The 25,339-nt window shown below is 33.5% G+C and overlaps 2 pseudogenes; both read left to right on the top strand.

Annotated features, from left to right (window-relative positions):
• Positions 1-2,789: 2,789 nt before the first annotated feature.
• LOC149240545 (transcription factor GTE10-like) lies at positions 2,790-10,255 on the top strand (annotated as a pseudogene).
• Positions 10,256-19,352: 9,097 nt separating this feature from the next.
• LOC149240544 (uncharacterized) lies at positions 19,353-20,282 on the top strand (annotated as a pseudogene).
• Positions 20,283-25,339: the final 5,057 nt, after the last annotated feature.

Here is a 25,339-nt window from a genome sequence, read left to right as displayed (position 1 = left end):
TTTATTATTTTTTAATCGTCTTATTTTTTTACTCCAAAAATGGTGAATCATCCCCCATGGTTGAAATAATCATATTGAATCCTATTGGTTCTTATAAAGGTTATTTTGGTTGTACATTTATCTTAGGAGGCCCATTTTAGACCTCAAATTTCCCCTAATGATCATTGTAATTTTGTTTTTTTATAAACAAAATTACTAGATTCCTTTTGATTGTGAAAATGATTTTCATGTTTAGCCATGATTGTAAAGAGATTTTAAGATATGAACCTCGTTAGAGTTTACAAAGGTACCCAACATCTTGGATGGACACTCCACCTATCATCAAGCAACTTCATTTGGATCTACTCATGATGGGTGGAGGGTCCACTCAAATTCTTGGGTACATTTCTAAGCCGTAGTCTAAATGCTCTATAACTTTATCTTTTACCGTTGCTCAAAATAAAGAGAAGGGAAACCTGGATATTTTGTCTCCAATTTGGTAAATAATTTTGTATTGATGAAATCACAAGCATCAATCATTAACTATACAAAGTCAAGGTTTGTTTCATTTGGCAGAAGACCAAGCCCCTTCTCATACACTAAATGGCCTCTACCCTTATAGTAACTTGTGAGTGACACCAACTTCAGAACAACCTCAACAAGAATTCCATCATGAAAAAATCTAAAAAGGTATCAGATAGGACTTCATACAATATGCTCCCTCATTAGCCTTATGCATTGGAGGTTACAAGAGATTTTGTTGGAGAATAAGTTTATAGAAACTTAACTCAGGATATTCAACTTATTCCAACCAAGAAGCAATAGTTTAGTAACAAAATTACATAAACAAGAAATAAACCAAAGGTGCAACCTCCAAATTATGCTCCTCTCTCAGATGTACCAAGTCAGCAGAAACCGAAGGTTGAAAAATGAAAGAACCCAATGTCATTTAATGAAAAGAAGAAGCTTAGTCAGGATCTTGAACAGTTACTAGATGAGATGTCAGTACCCATAATTACATTCTTAAGGAAGCACACTAGTCGGAATGAGGAAATAGAAATTGATATTGATTCTTTTGATGATGATTCTTTATGGGAGCTACAGAACCTTGTTTCCCAATTCCTCAAGGAGATATGCCAAGGCACTAGAAATGCCTAGGCTCCAGCAGGGCTTCCTAATCCTAAGGTATGTTGTCCTAGAGTTATGACTCTCTTATATTTTAAATGTAGTCGAGAATAGCCATATCATTGTTTGGTTATTTTCAATATTCACTCATATTTGGTTTGTTTGTCCTTACGAGAGCCACTGAAATTTTCTATAGTAGCCCGTGAATGCTAGGGTTGGATCACAATTGGAGAGCCAACCCACAAAAGTAGTCCAACAAGGTTTACTTTTTATTCTAGTTAGAATTTCAAGTTTTTATTTATTCTTTTTAGATGCAATTTCTGCATTTCGTTAATGTTGTTCATGTTATGCATTTGTACATGTGTAAGTGGTGACCCTGGTGATGAATATGTTGATGTTGGTGGGGATGAGATGCCTGCAACAAACTTCCCTAGTGTTGATATTGAGAAATATATGACAACAATTAGCATCAAATGTAGTAGCTCAAGTAGCTCAAGCAGTGATTTTGGATCTTCCTCTAGTGGTATTGTCTTTGGACAAGAATTGAGCTTTTTGATGTTTCTCAAGTGGTATTCTGTATTAGAGTCCATTCATTTACTCTATTCATTATTTTTTATCAGATTCTGATTCCAGAAGTTCCTCACGCAGTGAGTCAGATGTAGATGAAGCACATTCTACCTATGCACCACTTAAGGTATGAATTGAAACGATAAATTGGAATTAATAGTATACGTGATTGAATTTCTGAGTTTTAGCTAAACTAGCTTCAATTATTTTTGTGTTATGTGTCGGGTGTCAAGATTGATTTGACATTTGGTGGGGAGAAAATTGCCTGAGGAATAATCTACTACGATTTAGATGAGTCCATGGTTTGATTTTAGCCAATATGAACTCCTAGTACATTTTGATAAGTGCTTTTGTTTGCTAGAGATGCCAACTGTAGTTGGTTTCAACGCCTGAGTTATGAATTATAATTATCTGACCCTTATTATGAAAATGCTTGTTACGGTTTGGTTTTGGTTTCTTTTATTTACTTGTTTTATCTCTAGCTAATGCTAGAGGCATTTCGAGACTCATTCACCAACCACTATGGTTAATTGTTTGACATATATAAAATTAATCATATATTATGGTATTCAAGACAGTGATGTTGTAGATTGTGTGAAAGCTATTTGTAATGTAATATTTATAGTTGATCCAATTTATTTGTGACAATTCATTTGAGTTAGCTGCTCTTTCATCTTCAAGATGTCAGAGAAATTACTTTAATATTGAATTGAAATAAAACTTTAGAACCTTTGGGAGCCTTCGCTATTGTCTACTACTACTGCGTTTAATTGTATTAGTGGAGATATTTAAAACTTTTGTTATGAATTTAGGATGAGCATGGTAGTGTCAATTTCTGAAGCTGTACTTTTATTATAATTCTAGCTTATTGTGTGCTTTTTATCCCCATTCAGGTTGATTCTTGGCAATTGGAAGTGAGGCTTTTTAAGTACGATTCTCAAGTCCTCGGCCTTGGAACCCATTCTTTAGTTGTACAGAACTGTATGCTTATGTGATTAATACACTGAATGGCCTCTGCCCTTATAGTAACTCGTGAGCGGCACCAACCTTAGAACAACCTCAACAGGAATTCCATCATGAAAAAATCTAAAAAGATATCAGCTAGGACTTCATACAATATGCTCCCTGATTACCCTTATGCGTTGGAGGTTACATGGGATTCATATGGAAGGAGGCAGAAGGTTCAATATGTAAAATCTGAAAGCATTGGAGCTTCCGCCAGGTTTGATTCTGAGATTGCCTCGGAGGATTCCTGTTCCCTCAAGAGAAAGTCTATAAATCTTAATTTTGCAGGCCAGAAAATGGATGCTCTTGGAGTTCCCACTTATGTTATTACAGTTTCACAGATGTCAAGGAGTGAAAAAATGGAGCTGAGAAAGAAACTTAAGTTGGAACTGGACCAGGTGAGATCCGTTGCACACAGAATTGAAGAATTACAACTTACTTAGTTTGGCAGTGTTCCGACTATTAGTGATGGACATATTTCAAGGTTGGTGAATAGTTGCCCAGGTGGCATTCCTGGAAAAGCAGTCATTGGGCCAGGTGCAGTTCAAGCTTCAATATTATGTCAAAAAGATAGTGGCTTTTGCAGACAATCATAAATTTTCCTGGGTATTCAATGAGCCTGTTGATCCAGTTAAATCAAGCATCCCAGACTATTTTAAGATTATCACTACACCCATGGATTTGGGCACTATACAAAGTAAGTTGGATAAGGATCTCTATTCCACCCCAATGGAATTTGTCGAAGATGTAAGATTTACTTTTGCCAATGCAATGAACTATAATCCTCTTGGTAATGATGTTCATTATATGGAAATTAATATGAATCAATTCTTTGAGGGAAAATGGAAAATTCTTGAGCAGAAGTTGGCTGGAGAAGAAGTTTATAGAAAATTAACTCAGGATGTTCAGCTTATTCCAACCAAGAAGCAACAATGTAGTAACAAATTTATAAAAACAAGAAATAAAGCAAAGGTGCAACCTCCAAATTCTCCTCCTCTCTCAGATGTACCAAGTCAGCAGAAACCAAAGGTTGAAAAATGCAAGCACCCGATGTCATTTAATGAAAAGAAGAAGCTTAGTCATGATCTTGAACAATATGAGATGTCGATACCCATAATTACATTTTTAAGGAAGCACACTAGTCGGAATGAGGAGGAAATAGAAATTGATATTGATGTTTTTGATGATGATTCTTTATGGGAGCTACAAAACATTGTTTCCAATTGCCTCAAAGAGATAGGCCAAGGCACCAGAAATTCCCAAGTTCTAGCATGCCTTCCTAATCCTAAGGTATGTTGTCCTAGTGTTATGACTCTCTTATATTTTAAATGTAGTCGAGAATGGCCATATCATCATTTTGTTCTTTTCAATATTCACTCATATTCGGTTTATTTGTCCTTACGAGAGCCACTGAAATTTTCTATAGCATCCTGTGAATGCTAGGGTTGGATCACAATTGGAGAGTCAGCCCACAAAAGTAGTCCAACAAGGTTTACTCTTTATTCTAGTTAGAATTTCAAGTTTGTATTTATTCTTTTAGATGCAATTTCCACATTTCGTTATTGTTGTTCATGTTAAGCATTTTTCCATGTGTAGGTGGTGACCCTACTGATGAATATGTTGATGTTGGTGGGGATGAGATCCCTGCAATGAACTTCCCTAGTGTTGATATTGAAAAAGATATTGCAGCAGTTGGCATGAAATGTAGTATCTCAAGTAGCTCAAGCAGTGATTCTGGATCTTCCTCTAGTGGTATTGTCTTTGGACATGAATTGAGCTTTTGAATCAGTGACCGGAGAATCCACAGTATGAACATTTTTATACCAACATTTCAAATCCCAAATGGGATCCATCATCAGGATATGAGAATGATGATAAAAGAAGAGCTACTAAGAAAGAATAAATAGTGATGAGGATAAATTTTTAGGAACAACACACTGTCGGCTTGTAATATTAATTAATTAATTTTATATAATTTAATTTAATTTTAATAAATTACTTTTTTTTTTATTATTTATTAAATTTTTTGGAGGAGTTAATATATTAATACAAAACCTAATGATTAAATTAGGGATTTGAACTAAAAACTAAAATTAGCTTATTGAACTAAAATATATTAATTTCTATATAAATTAAAATAATATATTAAACTAATTCATATTAACAATTATAAATAATAAATATTTATAATTGATTAATATAATAATTAATATATTAATTAATAGTTATATAGAAATTATTATATTATAGCAATATAATGCTAACTATTATATTAAAGGTTATATCTATAACAATATTAGGGTAATATATTAATTTTTATATAAATACTAGGGAAATATATTAATTCCTATATAATTTAATTAATATATTAACCAAATCATATTAACAATTATAAATAATTAATATTTATAATTAATTAATATAATAATTAATATATTAATTAATAGCTCTATAGAAATTAATATATTATAGTATTTAATGATAATTATTCTATTTTGATATTAATAAAAAGTACAGACTAATAACAGAGGAAAGGAGAGGGATAACTTACCTATTGAGTGCTTTACCTGGGGATGTGTTTGCGATTTTTATTTCCCTGATCAAGGGAAGCCAGCTCCCGCTAATCTCCATACCATTGTCTCTGTTCAGATTATGAGGATGCTTGATAATTTCAAGTGCTTCTCTGATCTTTCGTCTCTGATGCTGCTCTTCCCTTGCGATAATTGATGCGCTTTCCAGACAGATATGGTGCTTAGTCTTCGAGGAGTGCTCTGCCAAGGCTGAAGTACGAGATCTTCCGTTTCTAATATCAGCGCCATGTTCCTTGAGTCTTGTCTGGAGGGAGCGACCTGTTTCACCAATGTAGCTTTTTCCACAAGAACAATTTATTTTATAGACTCCTTTAAGCTGATGATTGTCAATATCATCTTTTACAGACTTCAAACCTTGCCTGATAGTACCAGGTGCTGAGAAATGCGTGATAATGTTTTTCTTTCTTAGGATTTTAGCGATTTTGTCTGTAACTCCATGGATATAAGGTAGAAAAACTTTACCACATTGAGGTTGGTCTTGAGCCTTAGGCTCATGAGATAACAACTTTCTTTCAGCTTTCTCTATGGCTTTTTTAATTTCTTGTTCTTTGTAGCCTATACTCTTAAAAGTTAAAACTAGATGCTTCTTTTCTTCGTCCAGATGCTCCGAGTCAGAAATTCGAAGGGCTCTAATGGCAAGCGTGTTTAGAACACCAAACTTCTGGGCTGGGTGATGGTGGGAATCAGCATGGAGGTAACTTTCTGTGTGGGTTGATTTCCTGAAAACCTTATGGCCCAAAGAGCCATCCTCTTTTCTGATGATTAGAACGTCTAAAAATGGGATGCTCTTGTTTTCTTCAAGCTCCATCGTAAATTTTATTTCTGGAGAGATAGAATTTAAGTGAATGAAAAACTTGTCGAGTTCTGCTTTACCATGAGTCCATTTTATATTGGTATCATCGACAAAACGCTTCCACCAGGTTGGCTTTAAACGATATGATTCTAGGGCCTTCTTTTCAAAGTATTCCATGTATAGGTTGGCCACGATTGGCGAAAGGGGTGATCCCATTGCCACACCGGATGTCTGCTCATAAAATATTCCTTGGAAGGTGAACAGAGTTGACCTTAAGCAGATCTCAGCCAGCTTTACAGTCCCTGGATCAGTAACATCTTTTATAACCTGAATGGCTTCATCAAGAGGGATCTTCGTGAATAAGGATACCACGTCAAAGCTTACAAGGATATCATCACGCTCCATCCTCTCATTTTTAATAAGATTCACAAAGTCCTGGGAGTCTTTGATGAAGGAGTCAGTATTTCCGACAAGGGGTTTAAGAATTTTAGCAACATATTTAGCAAGTTCATAGGTTGGGGAACCAATAGTATTAACTATCGGTCTAAGGGGGACCCCTTCCTTATGGATCTTGGGTAATCCATAGATTCTAGGGATAGTTTCACAAGAGGGGATTAATTTCTTCTAAGAACCACAACCTTGTCATTGTTCCGCAAGGATTTGAAAGCTTTTTTTTCTTCTTTACTCAGGTTGCTTTTGGGAGTTTTGGCTTTTCTCATGATGAGAGAAAATTCTTGCCTCAAAGTTTCTTTATCCTCCACAGTAAGGTTACTGATCCCATCTTCTATGCTACAAATCATCTTTTCAATGGGAAGGTTTTTAGGAGCCACCGCAAACCCCATACCTTTGCTGAGAACATTAATGACTACAGGATCTAATTCCAGGGAAGACAGGTTGACCACTTTTCTTTTTGATTTTGACTCACAGGTGTTTGCTGAAGACAGACTTTTTCTTTTCTGGAAGCTCTTTTCTAAGCCTTGATTGCTATTGTCTCCCGTGCCATCTTTGGAACTCCCCGAATGCTGATTGTGCAACTCATTATGTTTAGTATCATCTGCGCAGTTTTTAATGGACTTAACTTCAATGTTGTCATCCTTTGAATTATCATTATGATTTCTGCTGCCAATCTTCATTGTTATGTCCTCGTTCTGCGAATTGACAACGTTATCTGATTTCTGAGGAATAATTGGAGCCAATAATGCCGAGAGACCCTTGCCATCTGCGCTGTGATTGTCATCTGCATGGGTATTCAACGCATTAGCTTCAGCATTCTGCGCCCTATCCAGCTTGTTGTCATAACCAATACCACTGTTTATCCTCATCTTTGGATCAGGTTTAATAATAATAATATCTGCGCAGCTTTCTTCCTTCGAATTATTATCACAGGTGCTATGATTTCCGCTGTCACTCATTATATTTGGATCAGGTATCAACTTATTATGTTTAATACTAATATCTGCGCAGTTTTCTCTAGCGCTGACAACGTTTGAATTGTTATCACAGGTGCTCATGTCTTCGTGATTTCCGCTGCCATTCATCATATTTGGATCAGGTATCAACTCGTTATGTTTAATAATATCTGCGCAGAGACGAAATATCATAGAAGCACTTGAAATTATCAAGCATCCTCACAATCTGAACAGAGACAATGGTATGGAGATTAGCGGGAGCTGGCTTCCCTTGATCAGGGAAATAAAAATCGCAAACACATCCCCAGGTAAAGCACTCAATAGGTAAGTTATCCCTCTCCTTTCCTCTGTTATTAGTCTGTACTTTTTATTAATATCAAAATAGAATACTTATCATTAAATACTATAATATATTAATTTCTATAGAGCTATTAATTAATATATTAATTAATTATAAATATTAATTATTTATAATTGTTAATATGATTTGGTTAATATATTAATTAAATTATATAGGAATTAATATATTTCCCTAGTATTTATATAAAAATTAATATATTACCCTAATATTGTTATAGATATAACCTTTAATATAATAGTTAGCATTATATTGCTATAATATAATAATTTCTATATAACTATTAATTAATATATTAATTATTATATTAATCAATTATAAATATTTATTATTTATAATTGTTAATATGAATTAGTTTAATATATTATTTTAATTTATATAGAAATTAATATATTTTAGTTCAATAAGCTAATTTTAGTTTTTAGTTCAAATCCCTAATTTAATCATTAGGTTTTGTATTAATATATTAACTCCTCCAAAAATTAAAAAAAAAGAAAGTAATTTATTAAAATAAAATAAAATAAAATAAAATTATATAAAATTAATTAATTAATATTACAAGCCGACAGTGTGTTGTTCCTAAAAATTTATCCTCATCACTATTTATTCTTTCTTAGTAGCTCTTCTTTTATCATCATTCTCATATCCTGATGATGGATCCCATTTGGGATTTGAAACGTTGGTATAAAAATGTTCATACTGTGGATTCTCCGGTCACTGATTCAAAAGATACAAGCCACAGATCTCTTAAATCCAAAATGAATTGAGCTTTTTGATGTTTCTCAAGTGGTATTTTGTATTAGAGTCCATTCATTTACTTTGGTCACTCCTTTTTATCAGATTTTGATTCCGGAAGTTCCTAAGGCAGTGAGTCAGATGCAGATGAAGCACATTCTACCGATGCACCACTTAAGGTACGAATTCAAACAATAAATTGGAATTAATAGTATGCACGATTGAATTTCTGAGTTTTAGCAAAACTAACTTCAATTATTTTTGTGTTATGTGTTGGGTGTCAAGATTGGCATAACATTTGGCAGGGAGAAAATTGCCTGAGGAATAATCTACTACGATTTAGACGAGTCTTGGGGTGAAAGTATCTTACGTATTATGGCTATCCGACAGGAATATTTGGAGTCAGGTGCCGGCTGTGAGGAGTGGGGCAACTCTGACCCTGAGACTACTGGTGCGAAAAGTGCGTTTTCGTTGATATATTTTCTCTACAGTTTAGGATTGTGGTTTGTGTAACTAGCTTTTCTGAATTGGTGTTACAGACAGTTGTTAATCACTATTTGATTATATTTTTTTGCCTTTTAATCTAGTTTGTGGCTTCCATAGAGGCTATAAGTATTTGATTATATTTTTTTGCCTTCTAATCTATTTTGTGGCTTCCACAGAGGCTATAAGTGTTTTAGATGAAGAGAATGTTCAACCAAAGGCACCAAGAAGGTTATTCAAGTGCCTATCTAGTATCATATATAACGTGTAGTGGTATTTTACATTTTCCATGTTATGATTTGGCCCTCATCTTTTTATCATGATACATTGTTAAGGGAGAGTGCTCCACCTGAGAGACAGGTCTCCCCAGACAAGAAAATTCAGGTTGCCTTGTTGAGAAGCCGTTTTGCTTAAACAATTTTGAAAGCCCAAGAAAAGACATTTAATCAAGTATTTAATTCATTAAAGTATTCAAGTAAGGAAGTTAGAATTTGATGTTTGTTATGCAGATTGGTGACAGTTGTAACTTTTGATTATTAAGGGTAATAAAGGAGATCCAAAAAAATAACGGTGTGAGAAGGAGAAATTGAAAAAGTGGCAACAAGAAGGTTAGTGAATAGAGGAGTTCTTTATTAGTGTTTCATGGTTAGCTTTAGGCATTAGTAATTTATTTGACATTTCCATACTCTCTTTAATCAGAAAAAGCAAGAATTCAAGCTGAAGCAAAGGCTGCAGAAGTGGTTCGTATGAAAGCTGAAGCAGAAGCCGCAGCTGAAGCAAAACGAAAAAGGGAGATGGAATGGGAAGCTGCTCGCTTGGAATTGCAAAAAGTGATTTTTTTTTTTTTGGTTGTATTTCTCATCTGCTGCATGTAATAGTTAACTTTAATATGCAAAATTGACTTTTTGTTTAACCAACTTTATGAACGTTCTGTCGGCAGATGGAGAGGACTCTGGAAATCGATGAGAAAAATCATATTCTTGAGGTTCTCGAGAGGTTGAGATATCCTCCTGCTAAACACACGCAAAGTTTTGGTGATGAGACCAACCCTGTTCAATCTCAGGATGTAATGAAATCCTTTCTATTGCAGGGTGAAAATCTTTTGGAACAACTTGGATTGACTTTGAAGAAATTGGATGAGGAGGAGGAGGAAACCACTGCAGATTGTGTTATTGATAATGATGATGTGGAGGAAGGGGAGATTGATTAAGTTGTGAAATTGTACATTTTATTTTATTGATTTATTCTTTTCTGGAGTTGAGAAGTGATGTGAAGGATAAATCTTCAACTTGAGGTGATAAACATCCTCATCTATATATATGAGCAAAGACACGATGTAAAATAATTTTCTGTCCCATTTGTCTCCTTCATGTTATCCAATAGATGCAAAAAGAATTTGCTTTGGCATCTTCCTTTTGGTTAAGGGGTGAGATCGATACAAGTTGGCCCAATTGTAACGACTTGTTCAGAGATTTAGAAAAATTCCAATGACGGAATGGATTCCCTCTTTTGTTAGTGCACGATTTTGTAAAGGAGAAAAAGCACAAAACGCAGCCCACTTTCTGGGTATCCACAGGCATGGCCATCCACATGAATTTTCTATATACTCATAGAAAATAAGAATGGAAAAAAAACATGTTAGGGGGAGAGTGGCAGAGACTTTATACATCAAAGAGTATTTTCAAATCATTATGATAAAAATTGTTTTGTTTAGACCTATGTATTATACGTGGATTGTCTTTTTTGCTACAAATCATCCAAGTACGTTACAAAGAGACTTGTTCTTTTTGGAATCTATAACGATCGCGGGCATATATGAAAATTTCAAGCAAAATCACTACTGGAAATTGTTATTATAGTGCAGAAGTTGCTGTAAAGTTGTATTTAAGCCCCCAATGCTCTGGGTTTAGATTAATTTAATAAATATAATGTTCGTAGCTTGCGTCTTTTTGTTCCCACTTTCTTGGAAGAAGAAAACACCATAGAAATTACATGTCTTGTTCTGTTCTGATATGGAAAAACATTATCAAAGTTGGTGGTTTAGCTAAAGCGATACAAAAGGAATAACTATTAGATATGGTTACGTGGCATATGTTAAAATGCATTGCACCTTATATTCCCTGCCATCTTTGTCATCCTGTGGAGATAATTTTGGTGTGGTTATATCTGAGTTCGAGTGCTAACGGAAGCTCTGAAATATCTGCATCAGGGAATTTTCCCTCTAAAGACTATTTTGGTATAGTTATATCTTTTAGTCCGAGAGTGCTAGTGAATGCATCGGAAACCTCTGCTAATTCACAAAATGATTTATTTACATCATTGGTGGAGCCCATGCATAAAAAACAATTATCTTGTATGAGATATGACCTGAAATAAACGTTGAAAGCATAAGAAAAATGTGTTCTATAAGAATTTCAATACAGGTGAGAATAATTTCAGTTTTAAGAGAAAGCCCAATTGTATTTCTTCCGTCAATTTCACAACATATGAGAATAATTTCAGTTTTAAGAAAAAAACCCAGTTGTATGTCTTCTATCAATTGTTCTATCTCCTTGTTCATGTTGCTTTGAATTTGACCAACATAATCATTGCACATCACTCAATTCCCAAAGCAAAAACAATCATTTTTCAGCTAGTTGCACAACAAATTCATATGGAAAATTATCCGTCAAGTGCTAAAGTTATTTGTGGGTAGTTGTATATGGTAGAAAAACACCATTCTCATTTCTAGTAATGCTGGTGCATCCTGTATTTAAAAAATTATTAACAATCTTTCAGTCAGAGAAGCTTTGGGGATTTTACCAAAATTTTGAATATGGGTTCCAAAATTTCCATTGATTATAATAACTTTATCAATGGCATTGTGGGAATTCTTGACAACTTTATCGTTGTTAGTGTTCATTTTCTTTTTAGATGTGTGTTAATTCTCCTTTCAATTGTATTTACAGAAAGTGGTGATGCATATATGGGTTTACCCAACATCAATAAATATGGGTAAACTAAAAACAATATGTGTTTGATTTACAAGTAGTCTCATTTGATAAATTAGCAGCATTTACATTATCACTAATTAAGTTTCGGTGCTTTAAGGATGACATCAATTTAATATCAAATCTCATAAATAACTTCTCACAAGTTTCTATTTAAAACTTAAGTATTTGTTGAAAAGACAAGTTTTATTTGTATAATTTGTAGGATTCAAACATATCAATTTGTTTTAAAAACACATAATTGGTTTAGGTAGTCAAGACTCCATTTTGAAAACCTATTTTGATTTATTTATTTCGAAAGTACATTTTAAACATCTAAAATTCACAATTTTATTAAAAATTGTATCACTAAATCTAGATGACAAAAACGAAAACATATAATTGGTTGTATCACTAAATTTAGATGGAAGAAACTAAAACACAAAATTGATTTATGTATTTAAGAGCACATTTTGAAAAACTATTTTTTTATTGATTTATGTATTCAAAAACACATTTTAAACAACTAAATTTACAATCTTGCCAGAAAATTGTATCACTAAATTTAGATGACAAAAATATTTTTTGCCATAAATGAAGTAACTAATCTATTCTATTACTGCCTTTTCTTAATAAATATCTAAATTGGGCCTACTAACTTTGATCAAAATTGATTACAACGCATGTTAAAATTGTAAATAATTTACAATTATTAATTATAATCTCAGAGTATATAAGCTTTCATAGTTAAACACATCCTGATGTGTGATTTCATTATTGAAAAATCATCCTCCCCTTGTGGGGGAGGTTACTATTCACCTTGGCTATTAGGTTAGGTGATTAGAGAGTTCCTTGTGTCATGCTGAGTTTACTATTTACCTTGGCTATTGGGTTATGTGATTAGAGAGTTCCCTGTGTCATGCAGAATTCTATGAGTGGAACCATTAGTGGGTAAGCACCCATGAATGAACGGATTGCTATGAGTGGAACCATAAGTGGGTAAGCACCCGTGAACTGTGAGAACATGGGTGCTTAAGAAGGTCTGAGTGTCATTTGAGTTCTGAGCTTCACCTGCCCAAAACTCAAAATCAAACAACATAAATGAGAGCTATTGAGAGCTATTGAGAGCTATTTCATTTCTGTCTCGATTGGTGTAAATAGGTTCATTAATATAGCTTGAGTTAATATTATAAATAAATTTTCATTTGTGTAGTTATTCACATTTTCCGCCTTTTGATTTTTCTGCCTATGAATGACTAATTATTCCATAGATTTGTGAAAAATAAAAAGAATTTTGAGGGAATTTAAACCCTCGGATCTATTTTTTCTTACCTTATCACTAGTCATGATGTAGTAATAATATATAACTTTCAACATGTGGTTGCCAAAATTTAATTTTCCATGAAAATTCTCATTTAATTCAGAGTTGTTGCTTCTATTTTGACTTCATTTACAATGGGTGGCTACTGTATTTTTGTATCTTCTTGCTTTTGACAACCTTTGATATTGTTCAATAGATTTCTCTGTATCTTTATATTATTCTTTGTCGTGCTAATAATGTTGATTGAATGATCTTAGACATTATAAATATATCATTTTGAAACATTATAATATTGTGCAGAAATTACATTGATTTTACAAAACACTTCAAGCTATTAGTTCATTTTCTACTTTTTTGCAACATCTAATACAAATACTAATTTAAAATCTAATAAAATTATTTTTAAATAAATTAAATTACAATATATTAGATATTAACCTTGCACAATTCAATTACAATAAAACATTTAAAAATTAAATTTCTTTACCCATTAAAAAAATACAATTTCATCCCATCAAAATTAAAATTACACATATGATGGAAAACTACTTATTCAAATTTTAAAAAATTACACATACCATGGAAAACTCCTTACTCAAATTTTAATGATAAAAAAATTGAAAATTGCAAAATTCACACAGTAAAAGATTTCACCAATAATTCATTAAATCGAAAAATATAAATTTAACCTAAAAAAAATCATTACTCATATCCTAATAATAACAAACTTGTTTAAAATGTTTAAACCAAATATAAAAATATAAAAAACAAATTTGCCACGCGTACGCCCTAAGAATGACCTGGAAAATTGATTTGTAAAAATTAAATTTAACCCCAAAAAAATCATTACTCATATCCTAATAATAACAAACTTGTTTAAAATATTTAAACCATATTTAAAAATATAAAACACAAATTTGCCACGCGTACGCGCTAATGAACGAACTAGAAAATTGATTTGTAAAAAATGCGAAGACGAAAGAAGAGGGCTCAGTAGCACAATTTTCGGTGTTGATATGACACCGAAGATGGGAGAGAACTTGAATCTTCCTTTCACGGTTGTGCTTTCATCAGGGAAGCTCTATTTCTAACCCCATAACAAAGTAAATGCGCCTTGACATGGGTCCGATATAACACCCGTGCGATGATGAGAGAGAAAAAAAAATAACAACGTGAAAAATAACAACGTGTTATATCCGGCGCATGTCAGGGCGCATTTACTTTGTTATGGAATTGGAAATAGGGCTTTCCGCTTTCATCATAGCCAATATTTTCCCTCCTACCTATTGATTGCTTTGTGGGTATTAATGTCATTAAGTTCTAGTCACATTAAACATGTGGGATAATTATGCTGTGCTCCTCTATCATACGAATGAATAAATGCATTAGATCATTTTTGGGATTCAACTGCGTTAAGTAAGTCATTAACGTATGACCATTTCCATGAGAGGTAGTCGTAACTGACTAATTTCTCATGATTTTTGAATTGTTCACTTAGCACTCATTGCATCGGGTGATGCTCACAGGGGTGAAGAAGTGGGATTGAAACTAGTGAAATGAATCACATAGCATCAATCGTCACTTCCGGGGCTTGCACCCGGTAACTAGGACTTCCCGGGAGGTCACCCATCCCAGATCTCGTCTGGCTCAAGCGCGCTTAACTGTGGAGTTTTCCCCACAATCAAGTCCACTTAGCTTGCTACCCCATTTGCAAAACCTTAGCAAGTATTGTGCCTCATGAACCATTCAAGTAGAGATCCCTTCACTCTTTTTGAATTTAAGTATTAGGGGTTTACGCAGTGCATTATATTAGATCATTTTTGGGATTCAACTGCGTTAAGTAAGTCATTAACGTATGACCATTTCCATGAGAGGTAGTCGTAACTGACTAATTTCTCATGATTTTTGAATTGTTCACTTAGCACTCATTGCATCGAGTGATGCTCACAGGGGTGAAGAAGTGAGATTGAAACTAGTGAAATGAATCACATAGCATCAATCGTCACTTCCGGGGCTTGAAACGAACATTACGAAATATATGATTTTTTTTGGTTACATATACAGAAGAAAAAGACTAAATAATGTGTAATTATTTAGGTCAAATATAATTGATAGGTATTGGGTAACAATATTTTGACTAGATTATTATCAAGTGGAAATATATTATAAATAACATTTAGCAGTATGATTAAGTCTCATTAAATACAATAAAATATTTAGTAGTATTATTATGTCTAAGTAATGATTATATTTTATGTATAGATATATGATTATGTAAATTTATTAAATACAATAAAATATTTAGTAGTATTATTATGTCTAAGTAATGATTATATTTTATGTATAGATATATGATTATGTAAGTTTAGATGTTGGGATTATAAAAGTAAGAAATAAAATAAGTATGATTTTTTATTTTTATTTTTAAGTAGTATGGATAGATAATATTTTTCATTTTTCCATAATGTTTAAAGGAGAATAATGATGTTATTCACATTCATATAATATTAGTGTTAGATATTGTTGTGAAGATTAAATATTGATATTTAGTGTTATTATTATGTTTAAATAGTTATTATATTTTATGAATCGAAGCATGATTATGTGAGGCTAGATGTTGAGATTATGAAAGTAATAAAGTCTGAAAATAAGCATGATTTTTATTTTTATTTTTTTTAGTATTGTGGGATAGATAATATCCTTCATTTTTTCATAATGTTTAAAGGAGAATAATGATGTTATTCACATTCGTATATTATTATTAGCGTGTGACATTGTTGTGAAGATCAAATTTTGATCTTTTGTGTTACCAATGTCAATGGTAAACCTTGTTAAGATCATTCCTTGAGATTTATGTATAGTCAATACCCAAGCCAATAAAAGTGGGATTTGTTTCTTGTTAGTTTGTTGTGTGGGGAGAATTGGCTCATGCTTTGGTTGGGTTTGGTCTAATGGAATGCCACTATCTTTATCAAAAGCCACATCAACATATGTTGGCAAATTTAGAGGACCACTTCTTGGTGTATATACAATTTGAATGAATACTCCAAAATCACCATTGACTAATAATGTTTGGACCCATAAATTGTAGGATAGCATAACTCATTGCTTACACGTAGCAATACATTTGTTTCGAATTGATCATTGTGATGTTAGTGTGCTTCTAAACCACTTGCAAATTCTCCAACACTGCGTGTTATTGGCATATTTAAGGATTGGAGCATGAACTTGTCATGGTTGTTGACAAGAATGTTTGTTGCAAAGAGATGAGTTAAATTGTCAAATATTTGACATTCTTCAATGGACAAGAATTTGTTAGAAATATTTTGAAGGAGGTTCAAGCCATTATTTTTGGTGTAGCATTGTGAATATTTGAACAACTTAAAGAATTAGGCCTAGGTGTCAGTGATGCCTTGATGTCAAGAGATTGTTTCCAAATTTATTACAATGGTAAAGGTTGTCCATAAACTATGTGCTAGAGTTGCTTTGCATAACTAGGTTTATCCATTACTAGTGGTATTTCTCACAAAAATTATTAAGTGATGACCAAATGAGTGGTTGTTTCTCTTTGGAAATGTGTCACACAAACTACTTATATTTATAAGTATATATCATGAACATAATTATTGCTTTATTTTAATTAAAATATTTAAACACACAATTTTAAAATAATTAGTTTATTATAAATACTTAAATTGTTATTATTATTAATCATTTAATTTAATAGATATAATTGATATAAATACAACAACAAACCTTGTAAGTATTGTAACACCAAGGAGAATTTTAGAGGCTAAATTTGAGAGACAGACTAATTTTTTATGTTTTTTTTTTCCAAAAAAAAAGCTAATTGTCATTTTTTCTATAAATGATTCAACCAAATTTTATGAGATAAAAATAATTTACTTTTAAAACATCTAAAATTATATATATATATATATATATATATATATATATATATATATATATATATATATATGATTATAGACTCATAAGATTTGACAAAGTTTTTACAATTTAAAAAGAATTTTTATTCTTAAAATTTTCCATGAACCAACCCAAATCAAGTAATTATGTATAGAAAAAATAAATATAACATGAAACTTCATTTAGTGGACCTCAAAAAATATATGAAAATTTTGAAATTGAAGAAAAAACTTAACACACGAATAAATTTATTTTTAATGCCTAGATAATGATTTATTTATAAGCAATTAATTTATATCCATGAGATTGCAACAATTTGAATTAAACCTAGTTATTTGTATGTAAATAAACATAATACATAATATGAAACAACATTTTATTAAGCAAAGTCACTTGTGTTTTTTTCTCATATATATAGAAATAAAATATCAAATAATGTAGACAATTTATCCTCTTTATATAATTTTCATATTATATAGTGTTTATTTTTAAAATATAAAATATTTATATAGTTTTTTATAGTTTAAAAAAATATTAAAAAATATGTATGTAATTGTTTTTATTTAACTTTATAGATTTATTTTACCAAATTAAAAACATTAATTCTCCAACAATTTTCAAAAGGCTTATTGCATCCCAGAAACACATCTCAAGTAGTCATGTTTCGAAGGGCATTCATATGTTTCACAAAACAATTAACTACATAATATTGCAATTGTTATTCATTTTGTTGCCATAAATTCAAATCTAGCTAGTTTTCATTATTTCATAACTCCAAATTTGTAAAAGGTGGAGGAAGGTTTGCTAATGCCTACACCATCACTCTGTTAGAGTTCCAATAAATATTGAAACTTGTAAGTTTACGTAGTGATCTTATCAAATGCGTTGTCAGCCTTATGCTTATCTATTGAGTCATCAGTCTTATCTTCTAGCTATTGCTAGAAGCCTATATTGTTCCTATAAATTAGGTTCATGTATAGCTCATTTTCTCAAGCAATGAAGTGTGTTTTCTCTTCGTTCTTCATCTTGTGATCTCTTGGTAAAGGATTGTTTAGCTTTGTAGTTTGATCCTTGGGTATTTTAATAATCTTTCATGGTATCAGAGCTATATTGTGAGCTCCCTTCTCATCTTTTTGAGATCTATTTTAAAGTTTATAAGATCTAGTTTTGGACCTAGATTTGTTGTGGTTTGTTGTTTGCTAAAGGCAGTGCGCTCACGTTGGGCATTTAAAGTTGCTATCTTCGTCTTACATTTTCCTCTTCAGTGGAAGATCAACACAATATTTACATTTGTGTTTAGTGGAGGAGCTGAGACACGACCAAAAGCTTCGAATCAAAGGCTAGTCATTGAGATTTTCAGGCACTTGGTCGAATCTCAGTACTGTTAATTGTTTTCAACACTTTCCTTTCAAAAGCGTGGAGCCCTGGAGTGCCAAGTTGGAAGAGTTTTTGTTACCTCTCTTATTGGTCGTCGTCTGGTGAAGACATTTGATGAATATTTTTCAGTCCTTGAAACGATATAGAGATTACAAGTTTGAAGTTTGTTGTTCAGTCTTTGAAGCTGCTGCAGAAGAGCGTGGAGGTTGTTGAGGCATTGTTCAACGAATTTGTGAATTTACCGTAAGTTCTCAAAGGCTCCATTCATATTTCACAGAATTTGCCATAATTAATTTACCTTTTTTTTATTTTCCCGTGATTTAAAAAAAAGAGAGAAAGGGTGTTTAGAAACTAAGAAAGGAATTTATAAATGTGATGTTTTGGATTTCAAAAAAGGAGAAAGTTTGCTCGCAATTTTTAAAGGAGGAAGAAAGTGTATGGGTATTTTTTTTAAATGGTTTAATTTGCTTGGGCCCTCATTAAAATTATTTTGAAATTCTTTGGATTTTGTTGAACAAAATCTTTTGAATTTTTTTTGGTTAAAAAAAGAATTAGACAAAAATTATCGGTCGGAGTAAAAATAAGAATCTGGGAAAATATTATTGGATTTTTCTAGCAAAAATTATTGGCATTGGTTTTTACTCACCTAAAAAGAAGTTTGGGCAAATTTTTTTGGCATTCTGCAGTAGTTGTAAAATTTGAGTTTTGATAATATGGCGGAGTTAAGGATAATAGAGTTACTTACTCCTTACAATTATCATACCTGGAAAAGAAAAATACAATAACTGCTGCAATCTAAGGGGTTGTGGCAAACATTAAGTGAAAACCAACCGAATTTTACAAAAGAAGTTGAAAAATTTGCCTATAAGAATAAACTAGATGATGCAATGGGGCTGATTGGGTTGCATGTTTCAGACAACCTATTATTTCATCTTGAAGAATGTGAAACTCCCAAATAAAGTTGGGAAAAACTAGCTTCTATATTTGGAGGTATCAATGAGTTCCATGCATTAGAATTGGAAACTAAATTATCAACCCTAGTACCTAATGAGCATGCCTCTATTGAGGAGTATCTTGCTCAATTTAGGTCTTTGTTGTCTCAATTAAAAGCATGTGGCAAGGAGAAAAAATGTGTTTAATGTATTTTCTCGATTTTGTCATAATTAAAGGGTCCTTTTTAGGTTTTTGCATCTACCTTCTACGCATCAAGGGGTGCCCTTGGTGACAAATTTCAAATGCCCAGCTTTGAGATATTTTGTGATCGTCTCATATGAGAACAATCTAAGCTCAAGCAACTAGATGTTCTCTCTAGCTCTTCAAATCAAGATTTGGTGGCTCATAACTCCAAAGGTAAGCACAAAGTTCGGTTTCAACCAAAGAAACATTATGAACAGGCCCGTGAGTCTCCCACTAAGCCTAAGAATAACACTAAGTCTTCTCCTCTAGTTTATAAGAATGAAGAATCCTCTTTAAAGACAAACAAAAAATAGGAAAAGAAGAAGACGACAACTGATGAAATTTGTACTTTTTGTGGCAAACAGGGGCATATTGAAGAAATATGTCTGATAAAGTTGAATACCTTAGAAGAGGCCATGAAGAAGCACAATATTTCAATAGGAAAGGGGTATGCTCTATCAGTCTAATCCATATGTAAATGTACAAACAATTGGATACTTGATTCAGGAGCTTCACATCATATGACCCCTTGTTAAGACCTTCTTCCCTCTACATCTCATAGAAACATCTCTCAAATTGTAGTTGGTGACTCTACACAACTTGAAGTATTGATATTAGGCACTGTACAAATAACAAATGGGTGCATCAACAATGTGCTCCTAGTCCCTGAAATTTCTGCAAATTTATTGTCCATTTATCAAATCTGTCATTCTGGTAATGGGAAAACTGTAGATTTTTCTCCAAATGACGTAGTCATTAGAGAACTACATGACCCTGCAGTTGTTGTTGCTATTGTACAAGATGATCATGCCTCTAGATTATATAAGTTTTATATATCTTGTGATCTCTTGGTAGAATGATTGTTTAGCTTTGTAGTCTGATCCTTGGGTATTTTAATACTCTTTTACACTCTGCCCTATGGAAACTCTCCACCGCGGCCCTTGTACCGACAATTTAACCATCTATACAACATTAAAATGTTAACATTTCAGGGACTCACTTGTATATTGATGGATTCATAAATATGATGTCATATATTTTCATTTGTATAATATTATAATGAATTAATTATCATATCAACTGCATCTCTACTAACATATTTATATGTATAATATTACAGTAAATTAATTACCATATCAATTAAATCTATCCATCTATCCTAACAAGTGTAATAATATCATCACAAGATACTAAACCAAGCTATTGATTTACAATATGTGCCTTTGTAGTGTCAAGATATCCCCACAAACTCATGTTGGGATAACCTCCTTCTCAATAGTTTTTTTTAGTTGTTAACTATATTCAATTAGCAGTGACATATCACATACCCATCACCAAATTCTTTTCATATGATATTGATGTTTCTATTTCCAAAACACATCTTATAATATGCATAATGGCTCATGTGGTAGAAACGCATATGCCAATATAGTAACATAAATTGAATTAAATGTAAATGGTGTGGTTATAGGGATATAGAATTGGAAATAATGGAACTTTTTTTTTTAAGGTTCGACTTTATATTATGGTGCCAAAAATATACAATTTGTTTTTCTTGGTGTTATGGGCCGCCCTGTTAGGAAACCAGCCCAATAACACATATAGAAATGGAGGAAATGGGGCTCCTAATCAAAGGACAAGTCCATAGATTGTCTCAGGTGTCGAATTGACAGTGTCAACAGGAAAGAGGAATTGGGGCGGACAAGAGAAGAAGAGGAGGACAAGGTAAATGGGGCATGTTGATGCACAAGAAGAGGGGGAACTAGACAACAAAATAGGGGGAGATTGTGCATTGAGAAAGAGAAGAGGAGACAAGTGTCTTCCTAGCATCCATATTCATGTATGCATACAAGCTTGCAATAATGCATGTGGACTATTTGTGATTTGTAGAAGCATGTGATGTAGCTATGTGTTTGTGAGGCTTGTGTTGAACCTGTGTGTTGAGGCAAGACGAGAGCTTAGTGGAGTAGAGATGCTCTGGTGATAGCTAGGCTGAGAAACCTTTGGGGCTTGTTGGATGAGAATCACTAGGGTTGTGGTTGTTCTCTTGGGGTTGACAAAACCAATGGAGACTAGTTGGTTGAGAACTCACTGAGAGGTTGAGGCACCCCATATCTAATGGGATGATAACAATTGGTGTAGCCTTGGGGGGATTGAGAACATAGGTTCGAGCACCACTAAGAATTTATTGGCCAATGCACTCTTATTAGTATAAAAGTAACACAATTGGAAAACCTCCTTTTTATTTATACATATCTCTCTCCAAGATAAATCTAAGACTCTTTATGCTCCGCATAAATCCTTGTGTTTTTTTTCTGAAGGATTTAAATCCTTTGTGGTGTAACAACGTGGAGCTATTGAGAATACCTAAAAAATGGCCATTGTTCATCATATGTGAGTGAATGGTTTAGAAATCATGAGAAAACTATCTTTTGAGACTCTAAATCCGACTCAGGGGTGATCGCCTACAAGAAAGGATATATATGTAGTCAGCCTATGGTTGGGTGGAGGGTTATGTAGAAATTTAATGTGTAGATTCAAAATTTCTCATCAAATTTACTAGATCACAAAATTTGAAGCTACTCTACTCATCCGCGGAAAGAAAAACACGATCAAGAACAAAAATCATTAACATGCATCAAGATTCAACACACATACACAGATATTTATCTAGGGGAAAGCAACTGCTCAAAACCACTTACTATTTTTATTGCATTAATCAAAGAATCTGGATGAATACAATATGCTCTGCTCAAGCTTGAGCTCAATCTGAACCTGTATCTTATATCCTCTTCCTGTCTGACAAACCTTGGCCAATACTTAGCCAAAATTTCAAGCCTCCAAGCCCCTATTTCCTTGTGTTGTTCCCTTGGGAATTAAGCCCCTATTAATTAGGAAATTCACCAATTTGGATTGTGCAATTCCTATAGGTCCTTCTCTAACTGCATGCATGACTTGTACAACTTTGACTAGTTTACAACTGATAGTACATTGCCCTTGAACTCCAATCTCAACTGGGTAACTCGAATTCTCTGCATGCATGAGTTAATTTAGGTTGATTGATCAGTTAATTGGATGATTACTTAGTGTGAAAAAAGTTACACACCCTTGTCACTCAGTGTGAAAAAAGTTACACACCCTTGACTGAACCTCCACTAGTTCTACTAACAGTGAGAACTAGTTACACTGACAATAACTCAAATTAACTGAAATAGATTGCTACAAATTAGAAATCAATCATGTAGAACTGAACTCAAGTGTCTCCAACTCAAATTTACTGAGTTAACTGAGTGACAAGAGCCATGTCACCTCAGTTAACTACCTCCAAGTATTCTGCTGAAATTGAAATTTGAATTTCTCCTAATTTAATCAAGGCAAAATTAAATTAGGATTTTCTTGCTGCATTTTGAGCACTCCCTCTCAGCAAGAAATGGATTATCAGATACCCCAATCCTGCTTCTATGGAACTCGAATTTTCCTCTTGACAAAGCCTTTGTCAAAATATCTACATCATGTTCCTTTGTCAGAATGTACTACAACAACATAATCTGCCTCTGCACACAATGTCGTAGATGGTGATACCAAATGTCGATATGCTTGGATCGATCATGAAATATTGGATTCTTAGAGAGTTTTATACAACTCTGATTGTCACAATAAATCACTGTAGGATCAATATTCAGACCAAATAACCCAACATGAATCTTTTTCATCCAAATAAACTCACATGCTACCTGACTTGCAACCATGTATTCTTCTTTCTCTGAGCTGAGTGCCACGGATCTCTGCTTCCTGCTATACCAAGAAACCCTGAAAATTACTCTTGAAGTGCTATTCTTGTTTGATGGACTCCCTACCCAATCTGCATCTATGAAGCCTTGAAGTTTTCTTTCCTCTGTCCATCTATACCAAAGACCAAACTGAGTAGTTCCTTTGAGGTATCTCAACACATGCTTTACTACCTACCAATACAGTTTGGTTGGCTTAACCATGGCTTGACTAAGTTGGTTAACTACATAACACATTTCTGGTCATGTGTTCACAAAATACATGAGTGAACCCACAAGTTGACCCTCTAGATGGTAGCCTCCACTTCCTCACCTGAAGTGGTGTCCTCTTTCCTCTAGTTTCCTGCTAGAGGAGTGTCCATGGGTTTGCTACTCTCCATGTGAAACTTCTTCAATATCTCATTGGCATACTTTCCCTGAGAGAAAACAATTCCCCATCTCCTTTCCATACTTCCAAACTGAGGAAATAATACATGAGTCCCATTTCATTCATCTAGAACTCTCTTGCAAGGTCCTCCTTGCAAGATCTGATCAACTGCTCATCACTAGTAAGGATCAAGTCATCGACATATAACACAATAATCAATAATTTACCTTCTATCACAATGTGATAAATGTTTGCATCTTCTTCACTTTTAGTTAAGCCCAAACCAGTGAGATAGCTATTGATCCCGGTATACCAAGCACGAGGTGCTTGCTTGAGTCCCTACAATGCTTGCCTGAGTCCACACACATGCGACTCTCTGTCAAAGGTATCAAAGTTTCAAACCCCTCCGACTTCTCAATATAAATCTCCTCCCCAATAACTCCATTGAGGAATGTTGTCTTCACATCCCTCTGGTGGATCTTATACGCTATCGAGAAAGGTCCACATACATCATAATGAATTATTTCAAGGATTTCATGCACCTTGCTATCCCAATCATTGAAGGTGGATTTTGTGTACTTCCCCAATCTACACCCTTTGCATGTATCCCGCTGCTCTAGTTCTCCATTGGGAAGGCATGTAGAATTTTGTTGCATGATCTTCAAAGAACCATGATGCAAATGCCCAAGTCTTCTATGCCATAATTCGTCGATATCTCAGCATTGCACCTTCTCTGCTTTTGTGATCAATGCTGCATAATCTTCCACATCTAATTTTTAGAGGTTCTTCACTCAAACCTTGATCTGCTTCACTTGTCCCGTGACGATGTGTCTCAAGAAAGACTTTCTTTTGTTGAATATCACATCGTAGCCACGGTCTTCCAACACCACGACGAAAACTAGATTCTTATTTAGACCCAGTACATACATCACATCCTTGAGCTTGAGAGGGGAGCCAGACTCCCTTTGAAAAGTAATGGTACCAATATTGGTCGCGCTACACCTTCCATCATCTCCCATCTCGATGTGCATCTAGTGATCCTTCTCCTTCAAGTCACTAAAAAATTCTTTGTTGCCCATCATGTGGAATGAGGCACCTTGTCGAGATACCACACACTACCCATCACTATTCTTTCCATGCATGCAATGAGGGTAAAATCAAGTTCTAATTGTGAAGCCAAGGCTTCACTCGCTACTCCTTCCGCGGTCTTATTGCTTGCCTTCTTGTGTGGACATTTCGTGGTAGAGTGTCCTAGTTCATGACAGTGAAAACATTTGATTTTGGACAAGTATTTCTTATTTTCCCCTTGACCCGATTTTGCTTTGGATTGGGATTTATTCCCTTTCACTTTCTTTTCCTTTCCGTCCAA

This window comes from Pinus tabuliformis, chromosome 8 (genome assembly GCF_031772625.1).
Source record: "Pinus tabuliformis cultivar Carrire ecotype Pingquan chromosome 8, CPIR1, whole genome shotgun sequence".
In the NCBI taxonomy this organism is placed as follows: domain Eukaryota; kingdom Viridiplantae; phylum Streptophyta; class Pinopsida; order Pinales; family Pinaceae; genus Pinus; species Pinus tabuliformis.
This window is presented reverse-complemented; position numbering and strand designations above follow the sequence as displayed.